The 12,695-nt window shown below is 42.0% G+C and overlaps 1 protein-coding gene across 3 annotated transcripts in view; it reads left to right on the forward strand.

The window, feature by feature from the left end:
* Positions 1-8,252: 8,252 nt before the first annotated feature.
* The window catches only part of SSX2IP (SSX family member 2 interacting protein), a 41,624-nt gene continuing 37,181 nt past the window's right edge, over positions 8,253-12,695 (forward strand). The window contains exon 1 of one of the 3 annotated variants that reach the window (XM_053893184.1): positions 8,253-8,421. The gene's annotated coding sequence lies outside the window, so the exon portion shown is untranslated. The remainder of the gene's footprint in view (positions 8,422-12,695) is intronic. The other 2 variants (XM_019413983.2, XM_053893189.1) reach the window with 2 other exon arrangements.

Raw genomic sequence — 12,695 nt, forward strand, 5'->3', positions numbered from 1 at the left:
AAAATTAGAGGGTTTTTTTCAATATTATTTTATTTCTCTAGTATTGCTAATTGCCTCCCCCATCACCCCATTCTAAATTTGGGTTTTATGTTTGATAGCATACACCATAAGTTGCAAAACATAACAAAGAGCTTGAAACCCCTCATTTGAATAACATCGACTTCAGGAACAGCTGTTAAGATAAAATAAATCCAAGAGAGCTCAGCAACCAAAATGCAATTGCTTTTCTTTTTAAAGGGACAGGCAGATTCACATATGATTTTCAGTCTTAAGCTGTTACTTTAAGTCAATACCATACTTTAATCGATATCAACGTTTTTGAAATCTGAAATTTTATGTGGGCAGTGTACCCAGCATATAGAAGATTCTATTCCATTATATTTCAACTTGAGCACTTATGTGATGACATCATTGATAGAGGTTTATAAAGCGAGAAATAAAATCAGGAGGCAAGCCTCCAGATTTCTTCCTCGCTAACAATGCAGGAAAAGAAACTTTGTCTGGCAAAATATAAATAATGAAATCGAAAGGAAATTTAAAAGTAACGTAAAATTGAAATGCTAGTTGCAGAATAAAAGGATATGAACTGTTCATTTCAACACCTCAGCCTTCTGTAACCCGATTCATATTAGAGAAAACTCTTCATTAAAATAGTTACAGAGGGGAGCCTTCGTGCCTCAGTTGGTTAAGGATCCACCTTTTGGTTTCAGCTCAGGCCATTATCTCATTGTCCGTGAGATTGAGCCCTCGGTTGGGCTCTGCACTGACAGTGTGGAGCCTGACTGGGATTCTCTCTCCCTCTCTCTGTCCCTCCCCTGATCATTCTCTCTCTCAAAATAAATAAACATTTAAAATAAATAGATAAATAAATAAATAAATAAAATAGTTATATAAAAGTCTGGGTTTAAAATGATGATAGGTAAAACCCTTTTAAGGATATCCAGCATATTTAAAATACTATCTTATAGAATGGATAAGTGATAAAGAGATTATTTGTTCTACAAAGATGTCATTTACCATACAAAAAGATTTATCATAATTTTCTTTGAAACACCTAGTTTCACTAGGAGCTTTAGAATAAAATTTGATTTCTAAATACATTATTTACATACGACTTTTCCTGGAAAATATCTGTAACATAAAACAAGTACTAGGAAAAAAAAAAAAAAACATAGTGTGGCCTAAAATTTTCAGAATAACAAAAAATTTTGTAAAAAGTTATATTTATCAATATGTTATAATTTTTCTGGCCTAATTAAGAAATAAAATATAATGTAGAAAAATGTTAATATCCTAGATATATATTATAATTCAAATGACAGAAAGTTCCATATTTTTGCTACTTTATTTAATTATTCCACTCAATCAGTCCTTTGTAAATAATTCCCATACTTCATTTTTCACTGACTTTTTGCTCACTTGACTGTTTCCACTTGTGACACTTGAGTACATTTGTACCAATAAAATGAAATATCATACCCTCAGATTACTTTATGAGAATACTATCAGGATGCTTTGGGCTGCAAGGAACACACAGCCTAACTAGTAGTGACTTAGACCACAAAGCATTTATTGTTTACTAAACTGAATGTCCAGGGGAAGGAAGCCTCAGGCTGGTTTGGGATCTCAGTAATGTCAATATGGACTCAGGTGGCTGGGCAGTATTTCAGCCCAGAAAGTCTGACTCAAGAGCCTGTGGTACAGTCTACTTCTTCCCTACAGGACTGTCATTGTCCTGTGTTCCTGGGAGATTCTGAGTTCCTGTTGTGAACAGGGACCTTATATCCCTCAATGCTTGGTCCATGGTAATCATTCAATAAATATTCACTGAGCCATTAGGGAAAATTTCAAATAAGAGGAGGGAGACTAGGACTATGTGAAATAAAAGGGTGCGTTGGTGCAGAATTAAATCAGAACTGTTCAAGTCAAGGCTGGATTTTTGTGCTCTGTGGTTTTTAAATAGGTTTCAGTATAACTAAAAAGCATTTGGGGTCATTTATAGTCCCTCCACCCCCACTTCCTTGGAGGGTGTTTTGTTGGCTGATCGGTGCTCTGGGTTTAAATTTGCAAGTTTAGAAGAGTAGAATGAGCCAAACTGCTCTGAGAAAGGCTTAGAAGTCACCACAGTTTGCAAGGTTAGCTTTGTGCATGAGTGTGTATATGTACTGGAGGGGATGGGGTAGAGGGCCCGAGTAAAAACAAGGTGGCCGAAGGAGAGACCCAACAGGAGATATGTGTGATTGGTAAGTTTTAATCTTTTTATTTTGTTATTATTTTTAAAATTCTAATACAGTTAACATACAGTGCTATATTAGTTTCAGGTGTATAATATAGCAATTCAACAGTTCTAGACATTACTCAGTGCTTATCATAGTAAGTGAACTCTTAATCCCCTTCACCTATTTTACCCATCCCCCCACCCACCTCCCCTCTGGTAACCATCAGTTTGTTCTCTATAGTTAAGAGTCTGCTTTTTGGTGTATCTCTTTTTTCTTTGTTTTATTTCTTAAATTCCACATAGGAGTGAATTCATACAGTATTTGTCATTCTCTGACTGACTTATTTCTCTTAACATTATGCTGTCTAGATCCATCCATGTTGTTGCAAGATTTCATTCTTTTTGTAGCCAAGTAATATTCCTTTATATATATATACATATATATATATATATATTCAGTAAAAATATAAAAAACGTTATACTTAGTATGAGTAGATACTAAAGAAGATGAGTTTGTGTCAACGACTTACGTTAATGTGATCCAAATGTTTTATATCAGAATTCAAGACAGTCCCTATTAATGCTCAAAATGCTTGCCCATTGTGTGTGTGTGTGTGTTACACGCATGTTCACTGTATTTACTAAAGGAGGTATGTTTCTTTCCCAGAAATAAAGGTTTTGAGAACTACTCCAATTGATATCTTACAACCTTTCTTGATAATATCTTATAATTGTTTGAGTGATTTATGCATAATCAAGTTTTGCATGGCATATTTTTAAATTAACAAATTGATTTGGGGACAAATGGGAGAGTTGGAAACCAAAGTGTTAGAGCTTAATAAATTCATCAGGCATTCTTGCTCAAAAAGAACCATTTCACCAAAAAAAAAAAAAAAAAAAAAATACTAGGGGTGCCTGGTTTGTTGAGTGTCTGACTCTTGATTTCAGCTCAGATCATGATCTCACAGTTCGTGAGATTGAGTCCCACTTTGGGCTCTGCACTGACAGTGCGGAGCCTGCTTGGGATTCTCTCTGTCTCCCTCTCTCTCTGCCTCTCCCCTGCTTGTGCTCTCACTCCCCAAGTAAATAAACTATTTAAAAAAAAAAAACATTAAAAAAAATACTAGAGCAAAACACTCAGCAGACTAGACAAAAATCTAAAGCACTAAGAATGGAATACCTGGAAGATTGTCAGGCATCAGGTAATTGCACACTGTTCTGTACGTTTGTATGTGGCAGAGTAGGGTGGGACAGGTAATGTGAAGGGGCAGTTTTCTTTTCTGGAGATTTTCACCTGAGTGGAGATGAAAGGAAAAAGGCACCACAGCGGTCTGTTTCCCTGCAGACTTAGCCAGGACTTTGCAAGTGGCACAGGACTCTCATTTCAAGCCAGACTACAAGTGGCCAAAATCCAAAGGGATTTGCCAGGAATGAATCATGTTTGGAAATGCGGCATGATGTAGAGATTCAGTCAGATAGCTAAGGGAGCCAAATCCAGCCAAGTATAAGGCCACCTTTTAGAAGTCAGAAAGCAGAGCCGGTGGCTGGTCTCAGCTTTTTGTCAAGCTTGCAGGGTGAAGATTGCCACAGTTCTCTCTCCTCTATGGAGGACTCCCAGACCACTGAGCCCACAAGGAGGACTCTGAAGTTTTTGGGCTTTGGAACCTGTCCTACAGTATTTTGCAGTTAGTTACAAACAGCCTTAAATTGATCTTGTAAATAAAATGAGGCCATGGGTAAGAGAATTGCTAGCACAATATCCGGTAAGATTTTGTTTATCCACCCTGCCACCCCTGGAAAGATGGTCTTGTCCAGAACACAGAAATAATAAAAGTGTAGCCATTAAGAAGAAGTGACTCAGCCCATCTTCTCATCTGTTACAGCCTACAGGCTCTAACAAGAAATATTCTCCTCTAGGTCCAGAAATGGTTGCTGTTATTGAAATAGTCCAGATGGTATGAATTACAACAGAAAGGCTTTATAAGTTTGTCCATTATTATCCAGATTTGAATATACACATTAATAGAAGCTGTGTGGCCTGAATGTTTGCTGTGGTATTTGAAACAGTGGTTTCTAAGGCATGCATATGAGTAAATAGGGAGTGAATTATTAATTTAATACATATTCTAAAGTCAGAACCTATTTATTTCTGTAAAATAGAAATATTTTAAAGTTATAATAATACATTGTAATACTTGTAAATTTTTGTAATTTACAAGTAAATACTTGTAATTTACTTGTAAATACTTGTAATACTTGTAAAAATTCATGTATAACAGAAGCTAATAAAATGTAAAGCAAATGTTCCTTCCCTCCTATCTCCCTCCTTCCCTCCCAATCTCACTATTAATAGTTTGGTTAGCAACCCTCCAGGGCAGGCATGGAGGGGCTGCAAAGGCGAACACAACCAAGATCACTGTCTTCATGAGGCTTCCATCCCAGTCGGGGGGAGACAGACCACAAGCAAGGAAACAAGTAAACAAATAGAACCAAGCCCAAAGAAAGATTACTTTATATTTGAAAGTGGGGTCTGAATGATGAAAAAGAATCAGAGTTTAAACCTTGTGGGAAGAAAACTGAATGGCAGGTTCAAGGGACAGAGTGCCACAAAGGGCACCACTGAGGCTGGGACTTTGTGTGCCATAGTGAGATTACCAAGAGGGGGATGGGAGCCAGATCGTGTGTGTATAATTGGTTAGGAAGTTCATGTCATGCTAAATACAACAAGAGGCCATTAAACGTTCTTAATCGGGGGTGGGGGACAGAAAGGATCTGATTTTCATTTTTGAAAAACTGACGTAGTAGGGGCATGTAGTAGGGGCAATGTCTGTAGTCTGCAGACATTTTGGAAGAGGTTCATTCACACATACACACAAACACATATACATTTAAATATACTTTTTCTGCAACTTGTTATTGGTGTACATTTTTAGAACTCCTCTTTGCAATTATGTTCCGAGTCAGTTTACTGCCTTAGAAAATCAAACACATCTTGTTTTTTGAACTTTATCTACTCAAATGCAGCAACTTAGTTGGAAAACACAGGTTTGGCATTTTAGCATGGCTCCAGAATGTGTTCATCAGATTTGGCTCTGAATAACTTTTGGATTGTCTCAAAAATCAGGTTCATTCTCAAAAAAAAATTTTTTTTTCAATAAATTCAGTGCCTACTGGTGTGATACTTTTCCAGCAGCATCAATGGAATAGGTCATGTATACGGCCTGCCAAAGTGATTACTTTGAAATGAAAACCACTCATTTGAAGTTATGTTTATTTATTCACCAAATAAATATTGAGCACCAACAACTAAGTACCAGGCACTGTTTTAGGCACCGGGGATACATCAGTGAATAAGCATGTGAGGAGTATGCAGGTATGCAGAGCCCTACTCAGTGATGTCTGGGTTCTGGGTTGCTTTTCCTGAATTCTTCTTGTTTTTCTCTCACTATTGAGGGATATACCACAGCAGCTCCAAACACATCTTGCTCACTGGAGGATGGCCAAGGCAAGAGGTAAGGAAAAGAATTCTTATGGGTTCCCAGGGATAAAACTCTTCCTCCAAGTCCCACACCCTCTTACTTCACATTATTACCAGAATTAGGTCACATGCTCAGGTTCTAAACCAGTTAACAAAGAGGGACAGAGTATCGAGACAGGTTTAGACCAGTTGTTTTCAAAGTGTAATCTTAGGAACCCTGGAGGAGGGTGGCGATCCCCAAGACCCTTTCAGGAAGTGTGCAGTCAAATCAATTTTAATCATAATGCTACAATGTTATTTGCCCTTTTTATTACCATTCTTTTATGAGCGTGTAGTGAAGGTGACCTGAAATAGTGCAACAGATTGAACTCAGCAGATGGAATAATCAAACTGTCTTCCATTAGGCCAGACATTAAAGATATCTGCAAACTTTCAAATTAATATCACTCTTTACTATATTGGGGGAATATATACTTATTTTCCATTAAAATGTGCTTATTTATGTTAAGATGTAATTTTTATTTTTTTAAATAAACATTTTAAATTTCTGTTTTAATTTCTAGCACGCTAAGTGTCAATATAACCTATATAAACAACAGCTCTTTGGTCCCCTCTATCATTTTTAGGAATGGAAAGAGGTTCCTGAAACCAAAAAATCGAAGACCACTGTTTTATTCAGACTGACCTGATTCATCCTTGGGGGTGGGGGCACGACTGAATTTCCAGACCTCAGCCTGACCCAAGCCTTCTTTTCTTAGAATCCAAGTCTGTTAGTGATTAGGTCACAATAGGGTGTGCCAGAGGCTGCTTTTTGAATTGCTTGAGCTCAACTCTTATACCTGTTGAAGAGTGAGCACTCCCTTTTTAACTGTGAGGGGAAATGGCCAAAATGAAGCCTTGGTATTTCAAGGAAAAACTGTCATATTAAGTTGCTTCTTAGGATGGGGAGGGGTGTGGGATTTTGAGGGATGGATAGTTGAAATTTCGAAACCCTTCTTGGGAACAGGACTAAGCCCCTCGCCCCCGTATCGGTAGCCTGGGTTAGGGGATAGGTAAGTAATCTTTGGTGATAATTGGTTTCTTCCTCCCCATCAGCCCTGCGCTAATAGCGAGCTTGCGATGATGGCCCCTAACAGGCTATTTGGCTGTCATTCACCTATGCTTAACAACATCTAGCCAGCCTCCTGATGGCTTAGGCCAAAAGCAAAGAGGATTTCATTGGACTCTGAAGCTGTCACCATGGTGTGCTCACTTTCTCGCCTTGATCTTTCATCCAGGATTGGGGGTCTGTGCGTGTACATTGGGGGCGGGGGAGGTGGGAGCACTACACCCTCCCTTGTTCTTCAGTGTTAATATTTGTTTTTGTCTCAATTTAGGTTTCCAAGAGCTCTCAGGAGCCTCCTTAAAATACCAAACCTGTTTCTCTCCTCTTGAGTAAATCCATTGGCTCCACTAAAAACAAACAAAATCCATCAAAGCACATCTTTGTGTTTTTTCTAACTCCGCTCCTATGCCTGCGACTTCACCATCTGATCTCTTTCCTTTCCCCGGCCCCTCTTCCTCCCTGGAGAATTTTAGGCTGCTATGGAAGAGGGGAGGAGCCGGTTTGACCCCCGCTACGGGAGCAACACAGGCATTCATTTTCTCTGCACATATTTTGCTGAGTGGGTGTGGGACATTTCTGCATAAACTTCTAGTTCACGAGTGCCATCGTCAGTTTTCTCGCTGTCTTCTGCCCAGGTCCGTTTCTTTGCCCTAATTTTACATGTAACTTTCCCCGGGTTGGGTTGTTTGCATCCATGATTCCCCCCGCTTGAACCTCCCTTCCCCTGGGCCTGACCTAATTCTGGGTGCCGGCTGTTGTTCGGTTTATTTCTCCACTTTTGCCAGCGCACGTGGCTCTTCTAGGATGCTTCATTTTTGCTTCTAGGGTGGGTGTTGGGGTTCACTGGGGCTCGGAGCACGTGCCTTGAAGCAGCCACGACCCGCTTCCCCCACGGAGCCCAGGGGCCCCAGCCCCGCGGGCGTAAGGAGGGGGCGGGGAGCAGGGCCCGGGTGAATCACAGGGCGTAACAGGTGCCGCAGCCGCAGCTGCGCCCGCATCCCTCTCCGGCTCTAGGGATAAGGTTTTCTTTTTCTCTAGGTTTTTTTGGAGGGGGTGGAGGAGACTCTGGGGGCCAATGCAGGCCGCGGTTGTTCATCGCCTAGCAACCGGAGGAGCCAATGGGAGGCGGCTGAGCCTGCGGCGCCGGCGGCGCGGGGGCGGGGTGGGAACCTAGCGAACCTGCCCAGGCTGGGGGTGGCCGCGAGGGGAGGAGCGGAGCCCGGCCAAGGGCGGGGAAGGCGGGAGCCCGAGGCGGAGGCGGGGCCGCCGGCGCGGGGCGCTGCGTGCCGCGGCGCCTGTGCGGGCCCCCAGGGCTGCGAGAGTCGGCTTAAGACGGCGAGTGGTGCCTCCCCCGCCGCTCTCGGGGGGCGGTGACGGTGAGAACTCTTCCCCCCCCGCCACGCGAACGGGGATTGTGACGCGCCCGCCCGGAGAGGGGCGGGGGCACCGGCGGGGCCTGGGGTGGGCGCCGGCTGGGAGCCAGAGGGCGGGTGCGGAGGTGAGCGCCGGCACCTGGCTCGGCGCCCCGCTCCTCTGCGAGAGGCTTGGCGCGGCCGTTGGGGCCGTTGGAGGAGGCGGGCGAGCTTTGACCCCGGCCGTGGCTGGAGGAGGAGGTGGGAGGTAGGTGCCAGCGCGGTTCCGCTCCCGCCAGCGGTCGCAGCGCTGCGCCCCCCGGGAGGAATCCGGACCGCGGAGCCCCAAATCCTCTCCCGGATGGAGAGAGGGTGGCGCCTGGCGTGGGATGACGAGCGACGTGGGGGAGGAGGGGATGGCCAGTTTGGGGCTGCGGTGTGTCGCTAGCGGAGGCTGCGGGGCATGCGGGCTTCGGGATTTGTTGGGGCGAGCCGCAAGAGGCAGTCCTTAGAATGAGTTACTGACTGAGCGGCCCGTGGCTGCTGCGGGGGAAGAGATCCCCGATAGAGGTCTAGTTAAAAGTCAAGGGGAAGAGCTTACATCATCCAAAAGGCAGGCAAGTGTGAAAATATTTTGGTGTAGAATTTTAACTGTAGAGAACGGTAAGCCGAATTGTGAGCTCCCTGCCCGCTTTTGAGCCTATGCTGATCGCCCTGTTTTGCAAGCCACTTGGGCCCAAGAAATGGAATCTGCTAAATAATTTGTTCCTAGCACGTGTAATGTGGTGATCTTTAGATTATTAGCTCATTTCAAGGTCCGTAGTTGTGATTGCCAGATTGTCATTACTTGCAACTCTGATAACAGTTCTTGTTGAATCTGAGAGAATCGAGATTTCCCTTTCGTGGGTGGGGCATAATGGGGGAGAGGATTAGAAGAGGCACTCCTCCAAGAGTGGATCTAAACTGAGTGGAAGCGGCCTGGAGTTTGAAATTGCTAGGGCTTCCCTAACACAGATTAGAGTCTGGCTGTAGAGTTGGTGGTGAAAGATGGATGCCTTGGAACATTGCATGGCTCAGGAGGAATTGGTTTACTCTTTAGGTAGAAGAAAATTCTGGTAGCTTGATCTTGAGCTGAAAGGTAGGTATGACTTGACACATTTAGGAGATTGAATAAAACTTGAAAAGAGTGAGAGATCTGGAGAGTGACAAAAATGCTTTTAAACTTGAAGTCAAGCTATCTTGAAATTTAGAAGAAGTTAGAGGTAGATTTATGAACTTGGATTCAGAGAGAACTTCCATCAAAACTCCTCTCCTATAGCTATCATAACACAGAGGCCTAGGAATCTTATGTTATTCAAACTAAACAAGTAAAAAAGCTAATGACCAATTTGACCCACTGTTCTGTTTGCTGTCAGTGAAAGTTCCTCAAACAAAATGGTTCTTTGAAAAGAGGATTAGCAGCTGATAAAATGAAGGCTCGTTTAGTGACTTTGCGGGGCCTCTTCAGCCAAGTCGTTTTATCCCTTCCTTCCCTCCTCTTTCCCCATCTGTGCAATGTAGATAATAAAGCCCTAGGATTAAGTAACATGGGTGAAGCAGCTTGAAGATAACTGCAAAGACTGTTATTCTAGGCTGAAATGTGAAGATCTCCTCATAACACATTGTGCCTTGTGACAAGACTTGTTAAAGTACGTTCTGTTCCAGGCATGCCGAGGTGGCATATATATGAGAACTAAAACGTTAACTGTTCAGATGATTTGTCAGAAGCCTCAAGACCGGCACAAAGATTGTATATACTCCTGGGTTCTCCTAAAACCCGACCTAGCTGCTCTTTGACAAAGCAGGTTTTTAAAAGGTGGACATTATAAAAGTAGACAAAAGTAGCCTTATATGTGTAGTATGTGCCTACAGATAAAAAGGTCAAAGACATTGCCCCACAAGTGTGTGATTTTAGTTCGTTTCACATCCTTAAATCGGAGCCAGTCCAAAGCTTTTTAAGTAGTGTTTCTTTTCATACATTTTGCAATAGCTGTGAATATGCCTTGTTGGTTTGTTGCGCTCAAGACACAAAGAGTTTTGATACTGTGAGGGGCTTTTTGTGTCTTTAGTGATGGTGATTATGATTAGCTGGTAATGAAGGTAGATGTTAATCTTGAATTCAGAGGTGACCTAGAGAGGTGCACCATTCACTATTGCTAATGGAAAACAACCTAAAATCATTACTTTTGATGGTGGGTCAGTAGTATACATAGTACCAGCAGATGTACTGAATTATGCTTTAATAAACACTGAGCTGCTGCTTGCCAGACCTAAGGATAAAAAAGATGAGTGTTGCCTTGAGGAGTTTGTTTTGTAGGAAATTAACAGTGTAGGGAGGGAGAGAGCAAAAATAGAAAAGAAAAATTGCAACTAGGAATAGGCTTCAGAAAGGAGAATTTCGGCTGTGTTTTGACAGAGAAGGAGTTCACCTGGTAAGTGCATGGTGTCAAGTTCTGCCCAATATACTGTTGGGGAAATACTAGTGGATTGGTTGTTGGAGTCAGGTGGGGTGTGTTAGTGATAAGGTTAGAGAACAGAGCTATGACCTTTGACCAGCAGATGCTAGGGAGCTTTTAAATGGTTTTGTTTGGTTTTTTATACATTTTTTTTTTTTTTAGTGTTTATTTTTTGAGAGAGAGACAGAGTGTGAGCAGGGGAGGGGCAGAGAGAGAGGGAGACACAGAATCCAAAGCAGGCTCCAGGCTCTGAGCTGTCCGCACAGAGCCTGATGTGGGGCTCGAACTCACGAGCTGTGAGATCATGACCTGAGCCGAAGTCAGACGCTTAACTGACTGAGCCACCCAGGCACCCCGCTTTTAAATGGTTTTTATCCAGGAGAATTATATTAGATTTTTAGAAGGGTATTTCTGCCAAAGTCAGTAATTTGAATGATCTGAAAATGTTGTGAATGTAGATAATCTAAGTAGAATCTAAGAGACCTCAGCCCTACTCAACAGTTAAATATAGTTAAAAATAGTTTTTGAAGCCCCCAGAAACTGTAGGAAAGAAAAGTGATTATTCATAGAACCAATTTTTATCGAGGATGTTTTACTTTCAAGATTGGGGGAATAGGGATACAAAGATAAATAAGATATAGCTCCATTTTCAAGCAACTTGTAGTTCAGTAAGAGAAATAAAATTATAATGCAGTACAGAAACTAAGTGTCATTAAGGGCTGTTAAAAAACAAAGGCCCTAGCACTGTAGGATTCCGAGATGAGAGAAGACACAAATTGCCTTTTAAATTAAAAGTAAGTTCTTGGGACACCCGGGTGGCTCAGTTGGTTAAGCTTCTGACTCTTGTTTTCAGCTCTGGTCCTGATCTCAGAGTTGTGAGCTTAAACCCCTAGTTGGGCTTCTTGCTGGGTGTGGAACCTGCTTAAGATATTCATATTCTCTCTCTCTCTCTCTCTCTCTCTCTCTCTCTCTCTCTCTCTCCCCCCCTCTCTCCCCCCCCCCGTTCCTCTCCCTCTCCCCCCCCATCCCCATCTCAAAAAAAAAAGTTCTTAAGTAGAAATTAAGCTACAGCCAGTTAGCCAATAATATTTACAGCTCTCATCTGTTAATTCTTGCTTCCTATATTCCCTTCCCTCCCTCTTAACTCTCCTGAGTCGAATTTTGGTTTTGACCATTCTACTACTACTTTGACCTTGGACAAGTTATTACTTGACCTTATCTTCTCTGTCCTTAGTCATCTTATTTGTAAGTTAGGAATAATACATACTTCATAGAGTTGTGATTAAATAATATGTTAATATCCATAATGGTGCCTAGAAAAATAACTTACATTTATTATTTAGTATTTCTATTTGATATAAAAATGCTGCAATTGAATAAGAACTAACTTAAGGACAGAATGTTTTTATTTTTTTGAGTTGCTAGCAGATCTGTGAGCATCTAATAAAGTCTCCACATGTAAGGAACTCAGTTTTCACATTCTGGGAAACTAACCTTGAGTAAATGATTTATTGTCTCCTTTTCATATTTGCTCATCACTTTTCTGAAATCCGATTTCTTCACCTTTGTCATAAAGTCACGAATTGCCAAATCCACCATATTTTATTCAGATCTTGCCCTTTCATGGCCTTTGCTGCTGTTCATTACCCCCTCTTCTTTAAAAATTTCTTTTCCCTTAGCTTTCCTAGAGTCCACCCCCTACCCCAGTATTTATCTCCCCCAGTGCATATCCAGGTTCCCTTCATTCACCGGCTACATGTTAATGTTCTTTAGAGTTCTTTCTGCTGCCTCTTCTTTTCTGTACCACATATGTGCTGACGACTCCTAGATCTGCCCTGATGTCTTTTGATCTCCAGGCCCTAGAGTTTATCCCCGTTTGAATGTCTCATGAGGGCATCTCTAAACCCGGTAAGTTCTACACTGAGCTCATTATCACATACTTAACTACACCTGATTTTATTAATCTTATTCCTCTGTTCTCTTTAAGTGACACTGTTACCTGTCTAGTACCAAAGACAGATTTTCGCATGAGAATAAATGCCTCCCT

Source organism: Panthera pardus, unplaced genomic scaffold (assembly GCF_024362965.1).
Source record: "Panthera pardus isolate Hobbes unplaced genomic scaffold, ASM2436296v1 HiC_scaffold_11, whole genome shotgun sequence".
In the NCBI taxonomy this organism is placed as follows: Eukaryota; Metazoa; Chordata; class Mammalia; order Carnivora; family Felidae; genus Panthera; species Panthera pardus.